This window comes from Ranitomeya variabilis, chromosome 4 (assembly GCF_051348905.1).
Source record: "Ranitomeya variabilis isolate aRanVar5 chromosome 4, aRanVar5.hap1, whole genome shotgun sequence".
In the NCBI taxonomy this organism is placed as follows: Eukaryota; Metazoa; Chordata; class Amphibia; order Anura; family Dendrobatidae; genus Ranitomeya; species Ranitomeya variabilis.
In genome coordinates this window covers 248,556,285-248,577,277 of record NC_135235.1, presented here as the reverse complement: position 1 = coordinate 248,577,277, position 20,993 = coordinate 248,556,285, and the positions used below count along the sequence as shown (strand labels likewise).

The 20,993-nt window shown below is 47.1% G+C and overlaps 1 protein-coding gene across 14 annotated transcripts in view; it reads right to left on the bottom strand.

The window, feature by feature from the left end:
* Positions 1-20,993, bottom strand: part of ARHGAP32 (Rho GTPase activating protein 32) — a 217,559-nt gene that overhangs the window by 63,700 nt on the left and 132,866 nt on the right. The gene's annotated exons all lie outside the window — the stretch shown is intronic.

Here is a 20,993-nt window from a genome sequence, read left to right as displayed (position 1 = left end):
CTATAGTGTGACCGCTCTTACAGTAGAGATCTATAGTGTGACCGCTCTTACAGTACAGAGCTCTATAGTGTGACCGCTCTTACAGTACAGAACTCTATAGTGTGATCACTCTTACAGTATAGAGCTCTATAGAGTGACCGCTTACAGTACAGAGCTCTATAGTGTGACCGCTCTTACAGTACACAGCTCTATAGTGTGACCGCTCTTACAGTAGAGATCTATAGTGTGATCACTCTTACAGTACAGAGCTCTATAGTGTGACCGCTCTTACAGTATAGAGATCTATAGTGTGATCACTCTTACAGTATAGAGATCTATAGTGTGACCGCTCTTACAGTAGAGATCTATAGTGTGACCGCTCTTACAGTACAGAGCTCTATAGTGTGACCGCTCTTACAGTACAGAGCTCTATAGTGTGACCGCTCTTACAGTATAGAGCTCTATAGTGTGACCGCTCTTACAGTACAGTGATCTATAGTGTGACCGCTCTTACAGTACAGTGATCTATAGTGTGACCGCTCTTACAGTACAGTGATCTATAGTGTGACCGCTCTTACAGTACAGTGATCTATAGTGTGACCGCTCTTATGGTACAGAGCTCCATAGTGGGACCGCTCTTACGGTACAATGATCTATAGTGTGACCGCTCTTACAGTACAGAGCTCTATAGTGTGACCGCTCTTACAGTACAGAGCTCTATAGTGTGACCGCTCTTACAGTACAGAGCTCTATAGTGTGATCACTCTTACAGTACAGAGCTCTATAGTGTGATCACTCTTACAGTACAGAGCTCTATAGTGTGACCGCTCTTACAGTACAGAGCTCTATAGTGTGACCGCTCTTACAGTACAGTGATCTATAGTGTGACCGCTCTTACAGTACAGTGATCTATAGTGTGACCGCTATTACGGTACAGAGCTCCATAGTGGGACCGCTCTTACGGTACAGTGATCTATAGTGTGACCGCTCTTACGGTACAGAGCTCTATAGTGTGACCGCTCTTACGGTACACAGCTCTATAGTGTGACCGCTCTTACAGTACACAGCTCTATAGTGTGACCGTTCTTACAGTACAAAGCTCTATAGTGTGACCGCTCTTACAGTACAGTGATCTATAGTGTGACCGCTTTTACAGTACAGAGCTCTATAGTGTGACCGCTCTTACAGTACACAGCTCTATAGTGTGACCGCTCTTACAGTACACAGCTCTATAGTGTGACCGCTCTTACAGTACACAGCTCTATAGTGTGACCGCTCTTACAGTACAGAGCTCTATAGTGTGACCGCTCTTACAGTACAGTGATCTACAGTGTGACCGCTCTTACAGTACACAGCTCTATAGTGTGACCGCTCTTACAGTGCAGAGCTCTATAGTGTGACCGCTCTTACAGTACACAGCTCTATAGTGTGACCGCTCTTACAGTACAGAGCTCTATAGTGTGACCGCTCTTACGGTACAGAGCTCTATAGTGTGACCGCTCTTACAGTACACAGCTCTAAAGTGTGACCGCTCTTACAGTACAGAGCTCTATAGTGTGACCGCTCTTACAGTACAGTGATCTATAGTGTGACCGCTCTTACAGTACACAGCTCTATAGTGTGACCGCTCTTACAGTACAGTGATCTATAGTGTGACCGCTCTTACAGTACAGAGCTCTATAGTGTGACCGCTCTTACAGTACAGTGATCTATAGTGTGACCGCTCTTACAGCACAGAGCTCTATAGTGTGACCGCTCTTACAGTACAGTGATCTATAGTGACCGTTCTTACAGTACAGAGCTCTATAGTGTGACTGCTCTTACAGTGCACAGCTCTATAGTGTGACCGCTCTTACAGTAGAGATCTATAGTGTAACCGCTCTTACAGTACAGAGCTCTATAGTGTGACCGCTCTTACAGTACAGAGCTCTATAGTGTGATCACTCTTACAGTATAGAGATCTATAGTGTGACCGCTCTTACAGTAGAGATCTATAGTGTGACCGCTCTTACAGTACAGAGCTCTATAGTGTGACCGCTCTTACAGTACAGAGCTCTATAGTGTGACCGCTCTTACAGTACAGAGCTCTATAGTGTGACCGCTCTTATAGTATAGAGCTCTATAGTGTGACCGCTCTTACAGCACAGTGATCTATAGTGTGACCGCTCTTACAATACAGTGATCTATAGTGTGACCGCTCTTACAGTACAGTGATCTATAGTGTGACCGCTCTTACGGTACAGAGCTCTATAGTGTGACCGCTCTTACGGTACAGAGCTCCATAGTGGGACCGCTCTTACGGTACAATGATCTATAGTGTGACCGCTCTTACAGTACAGAGCTCTATAGTGTGACCGCTCTTACAGTAGAGATCTATAGTGTGACCGCTCTTACAGTACAGAGCTCTATAGTGTGACCGCTCTTACAGTACAGAACTCTATAGTGTGATCACTCTTACAGTATAGAGCTCTATAGAGTGACCGCTTACAGTACAGAGCTCTATAGTGTGACCGCTCTTACAGTACACAGCTCTATAGTGTGACCGCTCTTACAGTACAGAGCTCTATAGTGTGACCGCTCTTACAGTAGAGATCTATAGTGTGATCACTCTTACAGTACAGAGCTCTATAGTGTGACCGCTCTTACAGTATAGAGATCTATAGTGTGATCACTCTTACAGTATAGAGATCTATAGTGTGACCGCTCTTACAGTAGAGATCTATAGTGTGACCGCTCTTACAGTACAGAGCTCTATAGTGTGACCGCTCTTACAGTACAGAGCTCTATAGTGTGACCGCTCTTACAGTATAGAGCTCTATAGTGTGACCGCTCTTACAGTACAGTGATCTATAGTGTGACCGCTCTTACAGTACAGTGATCTATAGTGTGACCGCTCTTACAGTACAGTGATCTATAGTGTGACCGCTCTTACAGTACAGTGATCTATAGTGTGACCGCTCTTATGGTACAGAGCTCCATAGTGGGACCGCTCTTACGGTACAATGATCTATAGTGTGACCGCTCTTACAGTACAGAGCTCTATAGTGTGACCGCTCTTACAGTACAGAGCTCTATAGTGTGACCGCTCTTACAGTACAGAGCTCTATAGTGTGATCACTCTTACAGTACAGAGCTCTATAGTGTGATCACTCTTACAGTACAGAGCTCTATAGTGTGACCGCTCTTACAGTACAGAGCTCTATAGTGTGACCGCTCTTACAGTACAGTGATCTATAGTGTGACCGCTCTTACAGTACAGTGATCTATAGTGTGACCGCTATTACGGTACAGAGCTCCATAGTGGGACCGCTCTTACGGTACAGTGATCTATAGTGTGACCGCTCTTACGGTACAGAGCTCTATAGTGTGACCGCTCTTACGGTACACAGCTCTATAGTGTGACCGCTCTTACAGTACACAGCTCTATAGTGTGACCGTTCTTACAGTACAAAGCTCTATAGTGTGACCGCTCTTACAGTACAGTGATCTATAGTGTGACCGCTTTTACAGTACAGAGCTCTATAGTGTGACCGCTCTTACAGTAGACAGCTCTATAGTGTGACCGCTCTTACAGTACAGAGCTCTATAGTGTGACCGCTCTTACAGTACAGTGATCTATAGTGTGACCGCTCTTACAGTACAGTGATCTATAGTGTGACCGCTCTTACAGTACAGTGATCTATAGTGTGACCGCTCTTACAGTACAGAGCTCTATAGTGTGACTGCTCTTACAGTACACAGCTCTATAGTGTGACCGCTCTCACAGTACAGTGATCTATAGTGTGACCGCTCTTACAGTACAGTGATCTATAGTGTGACCGCTCTTACAGTACAGTGATCTATAGTGTGACCGCTCTTACAGTACAGAGCTCTATAGTGTGACCGCTCTTACAGTACAGAGCTCTATAGTGTGACCGCTCTCACAGCACAGAGCATTATAGTGTGACCGCTCTTACAGTACAGAGCTCTATAGTGTGACCGCTCTTACAGTACAGAGCTCTATAGTGTGACCGCTCTTACAGTACAGAGCTCTATAGTGTGACCGCTCTTAAGCCCCCATCACACTAAGCGAGGTCGCTAGCGAGATCGCTGCTGAGTCACAAGTTTTGTGACGCAACAGCGACCTCAGTAACGATCTCGCTATGTTTGACACGTAGCAGCGACCAGGCCCCTGCTGTGAGATCGCTGGTCGTGTCGGAATGGCCTGGACCTTTTTTTGATCGTTGAGGTCCCGCTGGGTAGCACACATCGCTGTGTTTGACACCTTACCAACGACCTCGTTGACTACAACGTCACACAGGACGTCCCTCATTGAGGTCTGAATCGTCATAATAGCTGCCATGTGACAGGGTCACAACGACCAACGACATCGTTGTACAGGTCGCTACAGGCCGCTGCATCGCTGCTGCGTCGTTGGGAAGATCTCACTGTTTGACATCTCACCAGCGACCACATAGCGACGCAGCAACGATCCCTGACAGGTCGTATCGTTGTCGGGATCGCTTTAGCGTCGCTAAGTGTGACGGGGCCTTTACAGTACAGAGCTCTATAGTGTGACCGCTCTTACAGTACAGAGCTCTATAGTGTGACCGCTCTTACAGTACAGAGCTCTATAGTGTGATCACTCTTACAGTACAGAGCTCTATAGTGTGATCACTCTTACAGTACAGAGCTCTATAGTGTAACCACTCTTACAGTACAGAGCTCTATAATGTGACCGCTCTTACAGTACAGAGCTCTATAGTGTGACCGCTCTTACAGTACAGTGATCTATAGTGTGACCGCTCTTACAGTACAGTGATCTATAGTGTGACCGCTCTTACGGTACAGAGCTCTATAGTGTGACCGCTCTTACGGTACACAGCTCTATAGTGTGACCGCTCTTACAGTACACAGCTCTATAGTGTGACCGTTCTTACAGTACAGAGCTCTATAGTGTGACCGCTCTTACAGTACAGTGATCTACAGTGTGACCGCTCTTACAGTACACAGCTCTATAGTGTGACCGCTCTTACAGTGCAGAGCTCTATAGTGTGACCGCTCTTACAGTACACAGCTCTATAGTGTGACCGCTCTTACAGTACAGAGCTCTATAGTGTGACCGTTCTTACGGTACAGAGCTCTATAGTGTGACCGCTCTTACAGTACACAGCTCTATAGTGTGACCGCTCTTACAGTACAGAGCTCTATAGTGTGACCGCTCTTACAGTACAGTGATCTATAGTGTGACCGCTCTTACAGTACACAGCTCTATAGTGTGACCGCTCTTACAGTACAGTGATCTATAGTGTGACCGCTCTTACAGTACAGAGCTCTATAGTGTGCCCGCTCTTACAGTACAGTGATCTATAGTGTGACCGCTCTTACAGTACAGAGCTCTATAGTGTGACAGCTCTTACAGTACAGTGATCTATAGTGTGACCGTTCTTACAGTACAGAGCTCTATAGTGTGACCGCTCTTACAGTACAGAGCTCTATAGTGTGACCGCTCTTACAGTACAGTGATCTATAGTGTGACCGTTCTTACAGTACAGAGCTCTATAGTGTGACTGCTCTTACAGTGCACAGCTCTATAGTGTGACCGCTCTTACAGTAGAGATCTATAGTGTAACCGCTCTTACAGTACAGAGCTCTATAGTGTGACCGCTCTTACAGTACAGAGCTCTATAGTGTGATCACTCTTACAGTATAGAGATCTATAGTATGACCGCTCTTACAGTAGAGATCTATAGTGTGACCGCTCTTACAGTACAGAGCTCTATAGTGTGACCGCTCTTACAGTACAGAGCTCTATAGTGTGACCGCTCTTACAGTACAGAGCTCTATAGTGTGACCGCTCTTACAGTATAGAGCTCTATAGTGTGACCGCTCTTACAGTACAGTGATCTATAGTGTGACCGCTCTTACAATACAGTGATCTATAGTGTGACCGCTCTTACAGTACAGTGATCTATAGTGTGACCGCTCTTACGGTACAGAGCTCTATAGTGTGACCGCTCTTACGGTACAGAGCTCCATAGTGGGACCGCTCTTACGGTACAATGATCTATAGTGTGACCACTCTTACAGTACAGAGCTCTATAGTGTGACCGCACTTACAGTAGAGATCTATAGTGTGACCGCTCTTACAGTACAGAGCTCTATAGTGTGACCGCTCTTACAGTACAGAACTCTATAGTGTGATCACTCTTACAGTATAGAGCTCTATAGAGTGACCGCTTACAGTACAGAGCTCTATAGTGTGACCGCTCTTACAGTACACAGCTCTATAGTGTGACCGCTCTTACAGTACAGAGCTCTATAGTGTGACCGCTCTTACAGTACAGAGCTCTATAGTGTGACCGCTCTTACAGTACAGAGCTCTATAGTGTGACCGCTCTTACAGTACACAGCTCTATAGTGTGACCGCTCTTACAGTACACAGCTCTATAGTGTGACCGCTCTTACAGTACACAGCTCTATAGTGTGACCGCTCTTACAGTACAGAGCTCTATAGTGTGACCGCTCTTACGGTACAGAGCTCTAAAGTGTGACCGCCCTTACGGTACAGAGCTCTATAGTGTGACCGCTCTTACGGTACAGAGCTCTATAGTGTGACCGCTCTAACGGTACAGAGCTCTATAGTGTGACCGCTCTTACAGTACAGAGCTCTATAGTGTGACCGCTCTTACAGCACAGAGCTCTATAGTGTGACCGCTCTTACAGTACAGAGCTCTATAGTGTGACCGCTCTTACAGTACACAGCTCTATAGTGTGACCGCTCTTACAGTACACAGCTCTATAGTGTGACCGCTCTTACAGTACACAGCTCTATAGTGTGACCGCTCTTACAGCACAGAGCTCTATAGTGTGACCGCTCTTACAGTACAGAGCTCTATAGTGTGACCGCTCTTACAGTACAGAGCTCTATAGTGTGACCGCTCTTACAGTACACAGCTCTATAGTGTGACCGCTCTTACAGTACAGAGCTCTATAGTGTGACCGCTCTTACAGTACAGAGCTCTATAGTGTGACCGCTCTTACAGTACAGTGATCTATAGTGTGACCGCTCTTACAGTACAGTGATCTATAGTGTGACCGCTCTTACGGTACAGAGCTCTATAGTGTGACCGCTCTTACGGTACAGAGCTCTATAGTGTGACCGCTCTTACAGTACAGTGATCTATAGTGTGACCGCTCTTACAGTACACAGCTCTATAGTGTGACCGCTCTTACAGTACAGAGCTCTATAGTGTGACCGCTCTTACAGTACAGTGACCTACAGTGTGACCGCTCTTACAGTACACAGCTCTATAGTGTGACCGCTCTTACAGTGCAGAGCTCTATAGTGTGACCGCTCTTACAGTACACAGCTCTATAGTGTGACCGCTCTTACAGTACAGAGCTCTATAGTGTGACCGCTCTTACGGTACAGAGCTCTATAGTGTGACCGCTCTTACAGTACACAGCTCTATAGTGTGACCGCTCTTACAGTACAGAGCTCTATAGTGTGACCGCTCTTACAGTACAGTGATCTATAGTGTGACCGCTCTTACAGTACACAGCTCTATAGTGTGACCACTCTTACAGTACAGTGATCTATAGTGTGACCGCTCTTACAGTACAGAGCTCTATAGTGTGACCGCTCTTACAGTACAGTGATCTATAGTGTGACCGCTCTTACAGCACAGAGCTCTATAGTGTGACCGCTCTTACAGTACAGTGATCTATAGTGACCGTTCTTACAGTACAGAGCTCTATAGTGTGACTGCTCTTACAGTGCACAGCTCTATAGTGTGACCGCTCTTACAGTAGAGATCTATAGTGTAACCGCTCTTACAGTACAGAGCTCTATAGTGTGACCGCTCTTACAGTACAGAGCTCTATAGTGTGATCACTCTTACAGTATAGAGATCTATAGTGTGACCGCTCTTACAGTAGAGATCTATAGTGTGACCGCTCTTACAGTACAGAGCTCTATAGTGTGACCGCTCTTACAGTACAGAGCTCTATAGTGTGACCGCTCTTACAGTACAGAGCTCTATAGTGTGACCGCTCTTATAGTATAGAGCTCTATAGTGTGACCGCTCTTACAGCACAGTGATCTATAGTGTGACCGCTCTTACAATACAGTGATCTATAGTGTGACCGCTCTTACAGTACAGTGATCTATAGTGTGACCGCTCTTACGGTACAGAGCTCTATAGTGTGACCGCTCTTACGGTACAGAGCTCCATAGTGGGACCGCTCTTACGGTACAATGATCTATAGTGTGACCGCTCTTACAGTACAGAGCTCTATAGTGTGACCGCTCTTACAGTAGAGATCTATAGTGTGACCGCTCTTACAGTACAGAGCTCTATAGTGTGACCGCTCTTACAGTACAGAACTCTATAGTGTGATCACTCTTACAGTATAGAGCTCTATAGAGTGACCGCTTACAGTACAGAGCTCTATAGTGTGACCGCTCTTACAGTACACAGCTCTATAGTGTGACCGCTCTTACAGTACAGAGCTCTATAGTGTGACCGCTCTTACAGTAGAGATCTATAGTGTGATCACTCTTACAGTACAGAGCTCTATAGTGTGACCGCTCTTACAGTATAGAGATCTATAGTGTGATCACTCTTACAGTATAGAGATCTATAGTGTGACCGCTCTTAAGGTACCTTCACACGAAACGACATTATAACGATATCGCTAGCAATCCGTGACGTTGCAGCGTCCTCGCTAGCGATATCGTTTCGTTTGACACGCAGCAGCGATCAGGATCCTGCTGTGATGTCGCTGGTCGCTGAATAAAGTCCAGAACTTTATTTGGTCGTCCGATCGCTGTGTATCGTTGTGTTTGAAAGCAAAAGCAACGATACCAGCGATATTTTACACTGGTAACCAGGGTAAACATCGGGTTACTAAGCGCAGGGCCGCGCTTAGTTACCCGATGTTTACCCTGGTTACTAGCGTAAAATGTAAAAAAAACAAACAGCACATACTCACATTGCGTCCCCTGCAGTCTGCTTCCTCCTCTGACTCAGCGCCGCAAAGTGAAAGTGAAAGCAGCACAGCGGTGACGTCACCGCTCTGCTCTCACTGTACGGCGCTCAGTCAGTCAGGAAGTGGACGCAGGGGGACGTGAATGTAAGTATGTGCTGTTTGTTTTTTTTAGATTTTACGCTGGTAACCAGGGTAAACATCGGGTTACTAAGCGCGGCCCTGCGCTTAGTTACCCGATGTTTACCCTGGTTACCAGGGGACCTCGGCATAGTTGATCGCTGGAGAGCGGTCTGTGTGACAGCTCTCCAGCGACCAAACAGCGACGCTGCAGCGATCGACATCGTTGTCGCTATCGCTGCAGCGTCGCTTCGTGTGAAGGTACCTTTACAGTAGAGATCTATAGTGTGACCGCTCTTACAGTACAGAGCTCTATAGTGTGACCGCTCTTACAGTACAGAGCTCTATAGTGTGACCGCTCTTACAGTATAGAGCTCTATAGTGTGACCGCTCTTACAGTACAGTGATCTATAGTGTGACCGCTCTTACAGTACAGTGATCTATAGTGTGACCGCTCTTACAGTACAGTGATCTATAGTGTGACCGCTCTTACAGTACAGTGATCTATAGTGTGACCGCTCTTATGGTACAGAGCTCCATAGTGGGACCGCTCTTACGGTACAATGATCTATAGTGTGACCGCTCTTACAGTACAGAGCTCTATAGTGTGACCGCTCTTACAGTACAGAGCTCTATAGTGTGACCGCTCTTACAGTACAGAGCTCTATAGTGTGATCACTCTTACAGTACAGAGCTCTATAGTGTGATCACTCTTACAGTACAGAGCTCTATAGTGTGACCGCTCTTACAGTACAGAGCTCTATAGTGTGACCGCTCTTACAGTACAGTGATCTATAGTGTGACCGCTCTTACGGTACACAGCTCTATAGTGTGACCGCTCTTACAGTACACAGCTCTATAGTGTGACCGTTCTTACAGTACAAAGCTCTATAGTGTGACCGCTCTTACAGTACAGTGATCTATAGTGTGACCGCTTTTACAGTACAGAGCTCTATAGTGTGACCGCTCTTACAGTAGACAGCTCTATAGTGTGACCGCTCTTACAGTACAGAGCTCTATAGTGTGACCGCTCTTACAGTACAGTGATCTATAGTGTGACCGCTCTTACAGTACAGTGATCTATAGTGTGACCGCTCTTACAGTACAGTGATCTATAGTGTGACCGCTCTTACAGTACAGAGCTCTATAGTGTGACTGCTCTTACAGTACACAGCTCTATAGTGTGACCGCTCTCACAGTACAGTGATCTATAGTGTGACCGCTCTTACAGTACAGTGATCTATAGTGTGACCGCTCTTACAGTACAGTGATCTATAGTGTGACCGCTCTTACAGTACAGTGATCTATAGTGTGACCGCTCTTACAGTACAGAGCTCTATAGTGTGACCGCTCTCACAGCACAGAGCATTATAGTGTGACCGCTCTTACAGTACAGAGCTCTATAGTGTGACCGCTCTTACAGTACAGAGCTCTATAGTGTGACCGCTCTTACAGTACAGAGCTCTATAGTGTGACCGCTCTTAAGCCCCCATCACACTAAGCGAGGTCGCTAGCGAGATCGCTGCTGAGTCACAAGTTTTGTGACGCAACAGCGACCTCAGTAACGATCTCGCTATGTTTGACACGTAGCAGCGACCAGGCCCCTGCTGTGAGATCGCTGGTCGTGTCGGAATGGCCTGGACCTTTTTTTGATCGTTGAGGTCCCGCTGGGTAGCACACATCGCTGTGTTTGACACCTTACCAACGACCTCGTTGACTACAACGTCACACAGGACGTCCCTCATTGAGGTCTGAATCGTCATAATAGCTGCCATGTGACAGGGTCACAACGACCAACGACATCGTTGTACAGGTCGCTACAGGCCGCTGCATCGCTGCTGCGTCGTTGGGAAGATCTCACTGTTTGACATCTCACCAGCGACCACATAGCGACGCAGCAACGATCCCTGACAGGTCGTATCGTTGTCGGGATCGCTTTAGCGTCGCTAAGTGTGACGGGGCCTTTACAGTACAGAGCTCTATAGTGTGACCGCTCTTACAGTACAGAGCTCTATAGTGTGACCGCTCTTACAGTACAGAGCTCTATAGTGTGACCGCTCTTACAGTAGAGATCTATAGTGTGACCGCTCTTACAGTACAGAGCTCTATAGTGTGACCGCTCTTACAGTACAGAGCTCTATAGTGTGATCACTCTTACAGTACAGAGCTCTATAGTGTGATCACTCTTACAGTACAGAGCTCTATAGTGTAACCACTCTTACAGTACAGAGCTCTATAATGTGACCGCTCTTACAGTACAGAGCTCTATAGTGTGACCGCTCTTACAGTACAGTGATCTATAGTGTGACCGCTCTTACAGTACAGTGATCTATAGTGTGACCGCTCTTACAGTACAGTGATCTATAGTGTGACCGCTCTTACAGTACAGTGATCTATAGTGTGACCGCTCTTATGGTACAGAGCTCCATAGTGGGACCGCTCTTACGGTACAATGATCTATAGTGTGACCGCTCTTACAGTACAGAGCTCTATAGTGTGACCGCTCTTACAGTACAGAGCTCTATAGTGTGACCGCTCTTACAGTACAGAGCTCTATAGTGTGATCACTCTTACAGTACAGAGCTCTATAGTGTGATCACTCTTACAGTACAGAGCTCTATAGTGTGACCGCTCTTACAGTACAGTGATCTATAGTGTGACCGCTCTTACAGTACAGAGCTCTATAGTGTGACCGCTCTTACAGTACAGTGATCTATAGTGTGACCGCTCTTACAGTACAGTGATCTATAGTGTGACCGCTATTACGGTACAGAGCTCTATAGTGTGACCGCTCTTACGGTACAGAGCTCCATAGTGGGACCGCTCTTACGGTACAGTGATCTATAGTGTGACCGCTCTTACGGTACAGAGCTCTATAGTGTGACCGCTCTTACGGTACACAGCTCTATAGTGTGACCGCTCTTACAGTACACAGCTCTATAGTGTGACCGTTCTTACAGTACAAAGCTCTATAGTGTGACCGCTCTTACAGTACAGTGATCTATAGTGTGACCGCTTTTACAGTACAGAGCTCTATAGTGTGACCGCTCTTACAGTAGACAGCTCTATAGTGTGACCGCTCTTACAGTACAGAGCTCTATAGTGTGACCGCTCTTACAGTACAGTGATCTATAGTGTGACCGCTCTTACAGTACAGTGATCTATAGTGTGACCGCTCTTACAGTACAGTGATCTATAGTGTGACCGCTCTTACAGTACAGAGCTCTATAGTGTGACTGCTCTTACAGTACACAGCTCTATAGTGTGACCGCTCTCACAGTACAGTGATCTATAGTGTGACCGCTCTTACAGTACAGTGATCTATAGTGTGACCGCTCTTACAGTACAGTGATCTATAGTGTGACCGCTCTTACAGTACAGTGATCTATAGTGTGACCGCTCTTACAGTACAGAGCTCTATAGTGTGACCGCTCTCACAGCACAGAGCATTATAGTGTGACCGCTCTTACAGTACAGAGCTCTATAGTGTGACCGCTCTTACAGTACAGAGCTCTATAGTGTGACCGCTCTTACAGTACAGAGCTCTATAGTGTGACCGCTCTTAAGCCCCCATCACACTAAGCGAGGTCGCTAGCGAGATCGCTGCTGAGTCACAAGTTTTGTGACGCAACAGCGACCTCAGTAACGATCTCGCTATGTTTGACACGTAGCAGCGACCAGGCCCCTGCTGTGAGATCGCTGGTCGTGTCGGAATGGCCTGGACCTTTTTTTGATCGTTGAGGTCCCGCTGGGTAGCACACATCGCTGTGTTTGACACCTTACCAACGACCTCGTTGACTACAACGTCACACAGGACGTCCCTCATTGAGGTCTGAATCGTCATAATAGCTGCCATGTGACAGGGTCACAACGACCAACGACATCGTTGTACAGGTCGCTACAGGCCGCTGCATCGCTGCTGCGTCGTTGGGAAGATCTCACTGTTTGACATCTCACCAGCGACCACATAGCGACGCAGCAACGATCCCTGACAGGTCGTATCGTTGTCGGGATCGCTTTAGCGTCGCTAAGTGTGACGGGGCCTTTACAGTACAGAGCTCTATAGTGTGACCGCTCTTACAGTACAGAGCTCTATAGTGTGACCGCTCTTACAGTACAGAGCTCTATAGTGTGACCGCTCTTACAGTAGAGATCTATAGTGTGACCGCTCTTACAGTACAGAGCTCTATAGTGTGACCGCTCTTACAGTACAGAGCTCTATAGTGTGATCACTCTTACAGTACAGAGCTCTATAGTGTGATCACTCTTACAGTACAGAGCTCTATAGTGTAACCACTCTTACAGTACAGAGCTCTATAATGTGACCGCTCTTACAGTACAGAGCTCTATAGTGTGACCGCTCTTACAGTACAGTGATCTATAGTGTGACCGCTCTTACAGTACAGTGATCTATAGTGTGACCGCTCTTACGGTACAGAGCTCTATAGTGTGACCGCTCTTACGGTACACAGCTCTATAGTGTGACCGCTCTTACAGTACACAGCTCTATAGTGTGACCGTTCTTACAGTACAGAGCTCTATAGTGTGACCGCTCTTACAGTATAGTGATCTACAGTGTGACCGCTCTTACAGTACACAGCTCTATAGTGTGACCGCTCTTACAGTGCAGAGCTCTATAGTGTGACCGCTCTTACAGTACACAGCTCTATAGTGTGACCGCTCTTACAGTACAGAGCTCTATAGTGTGACCGCTCTTACGGTACAGAGCTCTATAGTGTGACCGCTCTTACAGTACACAGCTCTATAGTGTGACCGCTCTTACAGTACAGAGCTCTATAGTGTGACCGCTCTTACAGTACAGTGATCTATAGTGTGACCGCTCTTACAGTACACAGCTCTATAGTGTGACCGCTCTTACAGTACAGTGATCTATAGTGTGACCGCTCTTACAGTACAGAGCTCTATAGTGTGACCGCTCTTACAGTACAGTGATCTATAGTGTGACCGCTCTTACTGTACAGAGCTCTATAGTGTGACAGCTCTTACAGTACAGTGATCTATAGTGTGACCGTTCTTACAGTACAGAGCTCTATAGTGTGACCGCTCTTACAGTACAGAGCTCTATAGTGTGACCGCTCTTACAGTACAGTGATCTATAGTGTGACCGTTCTTACAGTACAGAGCTCTATAGTGTGACTGCTCTTACAGTGCACAGCTCTATAGTGTGACCGCTCTTACAGTAGAGATCTATAGTGTAACCGCTCTTACAGTACAGAGCTCTATAGTGTGACCGCTCTTACAGTACAGAGCTCTATAGTGTGATCACTCTTACAGTATAGAGATCTATAGTATGACCGCTCTTACAGTAGAGATCTATAGTGTGACCGCTCTTACAGTACAGAGCTCTATAGTGTGACCGCTCTTACAGTACAGAGCTCTATAGTGTGACCGCTCTTACAGTACAGAGCTCTATAGTGTGACCGCTCTTACAGTATAGAGCTCTATAGTGTGACCGCTCTTACAGTACAGTGATCTATAGTGTGACCGCTCTTACAGTACAGTGATCTATAGTGTGACCGCTCTAACAGTACAGTGATCTATAGTGTGACCGCTCTTACGGTACAGAGCTCTATAGTGTGACCGCTCTTACGGTACAGAGCTCCATAGTGGGACCACTCTTACAGTACACAGCTCTATAGTGTGACCGTTCTTACAGTACAGTGATCTATAGTGTGACCGCTCTTACAGTACACAGCTCTATCGTGTGACCGCTCTTACAGTATAGAGCTCTATAGTGTGACCGCTCTTACAGTACAGAGGTCTATAGTGTGACCGTTCTTACAGTACAGAGCTCTATAGTGTGACTGCTCTTACAGTACACAGCTCTATAGTGTGACCGCTCTTACAGTAGAGATCTATAGTGTGACTGCTCTTACAGTAGAGGTCTATAGTGTGACCGTTCTTACAGTACAGAGCTCTATAGTGTGACCGCTCTTACAGTACAGAGCTCTATAGTGTGACCGCTCTTACAATACACAGCTCTATAGTGTGACCGCTCTTACAGTAGAGAGCTCTATAGTGTGACCGCTCTTACAGTACAGAGCTCTATAGTGTGACCGCTCTTACAGTACAGAGCTCTATAGTGTGACCGCTCTTACAGTATAGAGCTCTATAGTGTGACCGCTCTTACAGTACAGAGGTCTATAGTGTGACCGTTCTTACAGTACAGAGATCTATAGTGTGACCGCTCTTACAGTACAGAGCTCTATAGTGTGACCGCTCTTACAATACACAGCTCTATAGTGTGACCGCTCTTACAGTACAGAGCTCTATAGTGTGATCGCTCTTACAGTACAGAGCTCTATAGTGTGATCGCTCTTACAGTACAGAGCTCTATAGTGTGACCGCTCTTACAGTATAGAGCTCTATAGAGTGACTGCTTACAGTACAGAGCTCTATAGTGTGACCGCTCTTACAGTACAGAGCTCTATAGTGTGACCGCTCTTACAGTACAGAGCTCTATAGTGTGACCGCTCTTACAGTACAGAGCTCTATAGTGTGACCGCTCTTACAGTACAGTGATCTATAGTGTGACCGCTCTTACAGTACAGAGCTCGATAGTGTGACCGCTCTTACAGTACAGAGCTCTATAGCGTGACCGCTCTTACAGTACAGAGCTCTATAGTGTGACCGCTCTTACAGTACACAGCTCTATAGTGTGACCGCTCTTACAGTACACAGCTCTATAGTGTGACCGCTCTTACGGTACAGAGCTCTATAGTGTGACCGCTCTTACAGTACAGAGCTCTATAGTGTGACCGCTCTTACAGTATAGAGCTCTATAGAGTGACCGCTTACAGTACAGAGCTCTATAGTGTGACCGCTCTTACGGTACAGAGCTCTATAGTGTGACCGCTCTTACAGTACAGAGATCTATAGTGTGACCGCTCTTACAGTACAGAGATCTATAGTGTGACCGCTCTTACAGTACAGAGCTCTGTAGTGTGACCGCTCTTACAGTACAGAGCTCTTTAGTGTGACCGCTCTTACGGTACAGAGCTCTATAGTGTGACCGCTCTTACAGCACAGAGCTCTATAGTGTGACCGCTCTCAAAGCACAGAGCTCTATAGTGTGACCGCTCTTACAATACAGAGCTCTATAGTGTGACCGCTCTTACGGTACAGAGCTCTATAGTGTGACCGCTCTTACAGTACAGAGCTCTATAGTGTGACCGCTCTTACAGTACAGAGGTCTATAGTGTGACCGTTCTTACAGTACAGAGCTCAATAGTGTGACCGCTCTTACAGTACAGAGGTCTATAGTGTGACCGCTCTTACAGTACAGAGGTCTATAGTGTGACCGCTCTTACAGTACAGAGCTCTATAGTGTGACCGCTCTTACAGTACAGAGCTCTATACTGTGACTGCTCTTACAGTACAGTGATCTATAGTGTGACCGCTCTTACAGTACAGAGCTCTATAGTGTGACCGCTCTTACAGTACAGAGGTCTATAGTGTGACCGTTCTTACAGTACAGAGGTCTATAGTGTGACCGTTCTTACAGTACAGAGGTCTATAGTGTGACCGTTCTTACAGTACAGAGCTCTATAGTGTGACCGCTCTTACAGTACAGAGCTCTATAGTGTGACCGCTCTTACAGTACAGAGGTCTATAGTGTGACCGTTCTTACAGTACAGAGGTCTATAGTGTGACCGCTCTTACGGTACAGAGCTCTATAGTGTGACCGCTCTTACAGTACAGAGCTCTATAGTGTGACCGTTCTTACAGTACAGAGATCTATAGTGTGACCGCTCTTACAGTACACAGCTCTATAGTGTGACCGCTCTTACAGTACACAGCTCTATCGTGTGACCGCTCTTACAGTACAGTGATCTATAGTGTGACCGTTCTTACAGTACAGAGCTCTATAGTGTGACCGCTCTTACAGTACAGAGCTCTATAGTGTGACCGCTCTCACAGCACAGAGCTCTAGTGTGACCGCTCTTACAGTAGAGCTCTATAGTGTGACCGCTCTTACAGTAGAGCTCTATAGTGTGACCGCTCTTACAGTACAGAGCTCTAGTGTGACCGCTCTTACAGAAGAGATCTATAGTGTGACCGCTCTTACAGTACAGAGCTCTATAGTGTGACCGCTCTTACAGTACAGAGCTCTATAGTGTGACTGCTCTTACAGTACAGAGCTCTAGTGTGACCGCTCTTACAGTACAGAGCTCTAGTGTGACCGCTCTTACAGTAGAGATCTATAGTGTGACCGCTCTTACAGTATAGAGCTCTATAGAGTGACTGCTTACAGTACAGAGCTCTATAGTGTGACCGCTCTCACAGCACAGAGCTCTATAGTGTGACCGCTCTTACAGTACACAGCTCTATAGTGTGACCGCTCTTACAGTACACAGCTCTATAGTGTGACCGCTCTTACAGTACAGAGATCTATAGTGTGACCGCTCTTACAGTACAGAGCTCTGTAGTGTGACCGCTCTCAAAGCACAGAGCTCTATAGTGTGACCGCTCTTACAATACAGAGCTCTATAGTGTGACCGCTCTTACAGTACAGAGCTCTATAGTGTGACCGCTCTTACGGTACAGAGCTCTATAGTGTGACCGTTCTTACAGTACAGAGCTCAATAGTGTGACCGCTCTTACGGTACAGAGCTCTATAGTGTGACCGCTCTTACAGTACAGAGCTCTATAGTGTGACCGCTCTTACAGTACAGAGGTCTATAGTGTGACCGCTCTTACAGTACAGAGCTCTATAGTGTGACCGCTCTTACAGTACAGAGATCTATAGTGTGACCGCTCTTACAGTACACAGCTCTATAGTGTGACCGCTCGTACAGTACAGAGCTCTATAGTGTGACCGCTCTTACAGTACAGAGCTCTATAGTGTGACCGCTCTTACAGTACAGAGGTCTATAGTGTGACCGTTCTTACAGTACAGAGGTCTATAGTGTGACCGCTCTTACGGTACAGAGCTCTATAGTGTGACCGCTCTTACAGTACAGAGCTCTATAGTGTGACCGCTCTTACAGTACAGAGGTCTATAGTGTGACCGTTCTTACAGTACAGAGATCTATAGTGTGACCGCTCTTACAGTACACAGCTCTATAGTGTGACCGTTCTTACAGTACAGAGCTCTATAGTGTGACCGCTCTTACAGTACACAGCTCTATCGTGTGACTGCTCTTACAGTACAGTGATCTATAGTGTGACCGTTCTTACAGTACAGAGCTCTATAGTGTGACCGCTCTTACAGTACAGAGCTCTATAGTGTGACCGCTCTTACAGTACAGAGCTCTATAGTGTGATCACTCTTACAGTCCAGAGCTCTATAGTGTGACCGCTCTTACAGTATAGAGCTCTATAGAGTGACTGCTTACAGTACAGAGCTCTATAGTGTGACCGCTCTCACAGCAGAGCTCTATAGTGTGACCGCTCTTACAGTACAGAGCTCTATAGTGTGACCGCTCTTACAGTACACAGCTCTATAGTGTGACCGCTCTTACAGTACAGTGATCTATAGTGTGACCGCTCTTACAGTACAGAGCTCTATAGTGTGACCGCTCTTACAGTACACAGCTCTATAGTGTGACCGCTCTTACAGTACAGAGCTCTATAGTGTGACCGCTCTTACAGTACAGAGCTCTATAGTGTGACCGCTCTTACAGTATAGAGCTCACTTCACGTGTCTCTGGGGACAATGCCGAGCTGATAGGCGCCCAGTGATGGATTCTGCAGGAGGGGCCCCCTGTGAGACCCCAGCGTATGAGCGTCCTCAGGTGTGAACTCTGCAGTCATGGTGACAGTCACTCCACGTTCTCTGTATGACATCATTCAGCTCTTCCATCCAGTCACACACAAAGAGTTAGGGTAATCATCAGTTCTGTGTTCTTATACTGGCCCCTAATGGTCGCAAGTGAAACTGCAGCATCGTGACGTCATCCAAAGCATTAAATGTCCACAGAGACCAGACGAGTGTCAGTATAAGTCCGGCCCATCATGTACGTACATATAGAGCAGGTACCAGGGCAGCAGGAGCCCCCCACCGAACCACACGCTCCACCTCAATGTCCCCACCTGCCTTCTCTACAGCCTCTATGAAACTACAACTCCCAGCATGTCCTGTCATCTGCAGCCATTGCTCCAATTATAGGACCCTCTGATGGGTGTCTGAGGGCTCGTCTGCTCTTCGGCAGGGGCAGTGGTTCCAGAGACGATTACTCTCCGCTCCTGAGCCGCATGCTGGGATTTCTAGTACATCCCCAGTAATCGCCTGGACACAGAACTTCCTGCTATTCATCGGCCTTACATCAGTTTCTTATAGAGAAGCCGCCCCGTGCAATGACCCATGGAATTCACTAGATATGGGGGGCGCCAGCTGCCGGGCTAGGGGGGCACAACCCGTCTGCACCCCGAATACATACAAGATGGCAGCACAGGGAGGGATGAGAGCGATGTGTGATCACAGGATTCATACAGGGAGATCCGCGAGGTCACAACGCCGAGAACCGATCCTCACCATGATGGTGATCCACTGCTGTACACTCCCAATCATCCGCGACCCCAGGAGCTCACAGTATATAACTACTCCCATCATCCACGACCCCAGGAGCTCACAGTATATAACTACTCCCATCATCCACGACCCCAGGAGCTCACATTGTATAACTACTCCCATCATCCCTGACCCCACAGTATATCACTACTATCATCATCCGCGACCCCGGGAGCTCACAGTATATAACTACTCCCATCATCTGTGACCCCACAGTATATAACTACTCCCATCATCTCTGACCCCACAGTATATAACTACTATCATCATCCGCGACCCCAGGAGCCCACAGTATATAACTAATCCCATCATCCCTGACCCCACAGTATATAACTACTATCATCATCCCTGACCCCACAGTACATAACTACTCCCATCATCCCTGACCCCACAGTATATAACTACTATCGTCATCCGCGACCCCGGGAGCTCACAGTATATAACTACTCCCATCATCTGTGACCCCACAGTATATAACTACTCCCATCATCTCTGACCCCACAGTATATAACTACTATCATCATCCGCGACCCCAGGAGCCCACAGTATATAACTAATCCCATCATCTGTGACCCCACAGTATATAACTACTCCCATCATCCCTGACCCCACAGTATATAACTACTATCATCATCCGCGACCCCAGGAGCTCACAGTATATAACTACTCCCATCATCCCTGACCCCACAGTATATAACTACTATCATCATCCCCGACCCCGGGAGCTCAGTGTATATCTACTCCCATCAACCCCGACCCCGGGAGCTCACAGTGTATAACTACTCCCATCATCCCCGACCCCGGGAGCTCACAGTATATAACTACTCCCATCATCTGTGATCCTGGGAGCTCACAGTATATAACTACTCCCATCATCCTCAACCACGGGAGCTCACAGTATATAACTACTCCCATCATCCCCGACCCCAGGGGCTCACAGTGTATAACTACTCCCATCATCCCTGACCCCGGAGCTAACAGTGTATAACTACTCCCATCATCCCTGACCCCGGGAGCTCACAGTATATAACTACTCCCATCATCCCCGACCCCGGGAGCTCAGAGTATAGAACTACTCCCATCATCCCGGACCCCGGGAGCTCACAGTATATAACTACTCCCATCATCCCCGACCCCGGGAGCTCACAGTATATAACTACTCCCATCATCTGTGATCCTGGGAGCTCACAGTATATAACTACTCCCATCATCCTCAACCACGGGAGCTCACAGTATATAACTACTCCCATCATCCCCGACCCCAGGGGCTCACAGTGTATATCTACTCCCATCATCCCTGACCCCGGGAGCTCACAGTATAGAACTACTCCCATCATCCCGGACCCCGGGAGCTCACAGTATATAACTACTCCCATCATCCCCGACCCCG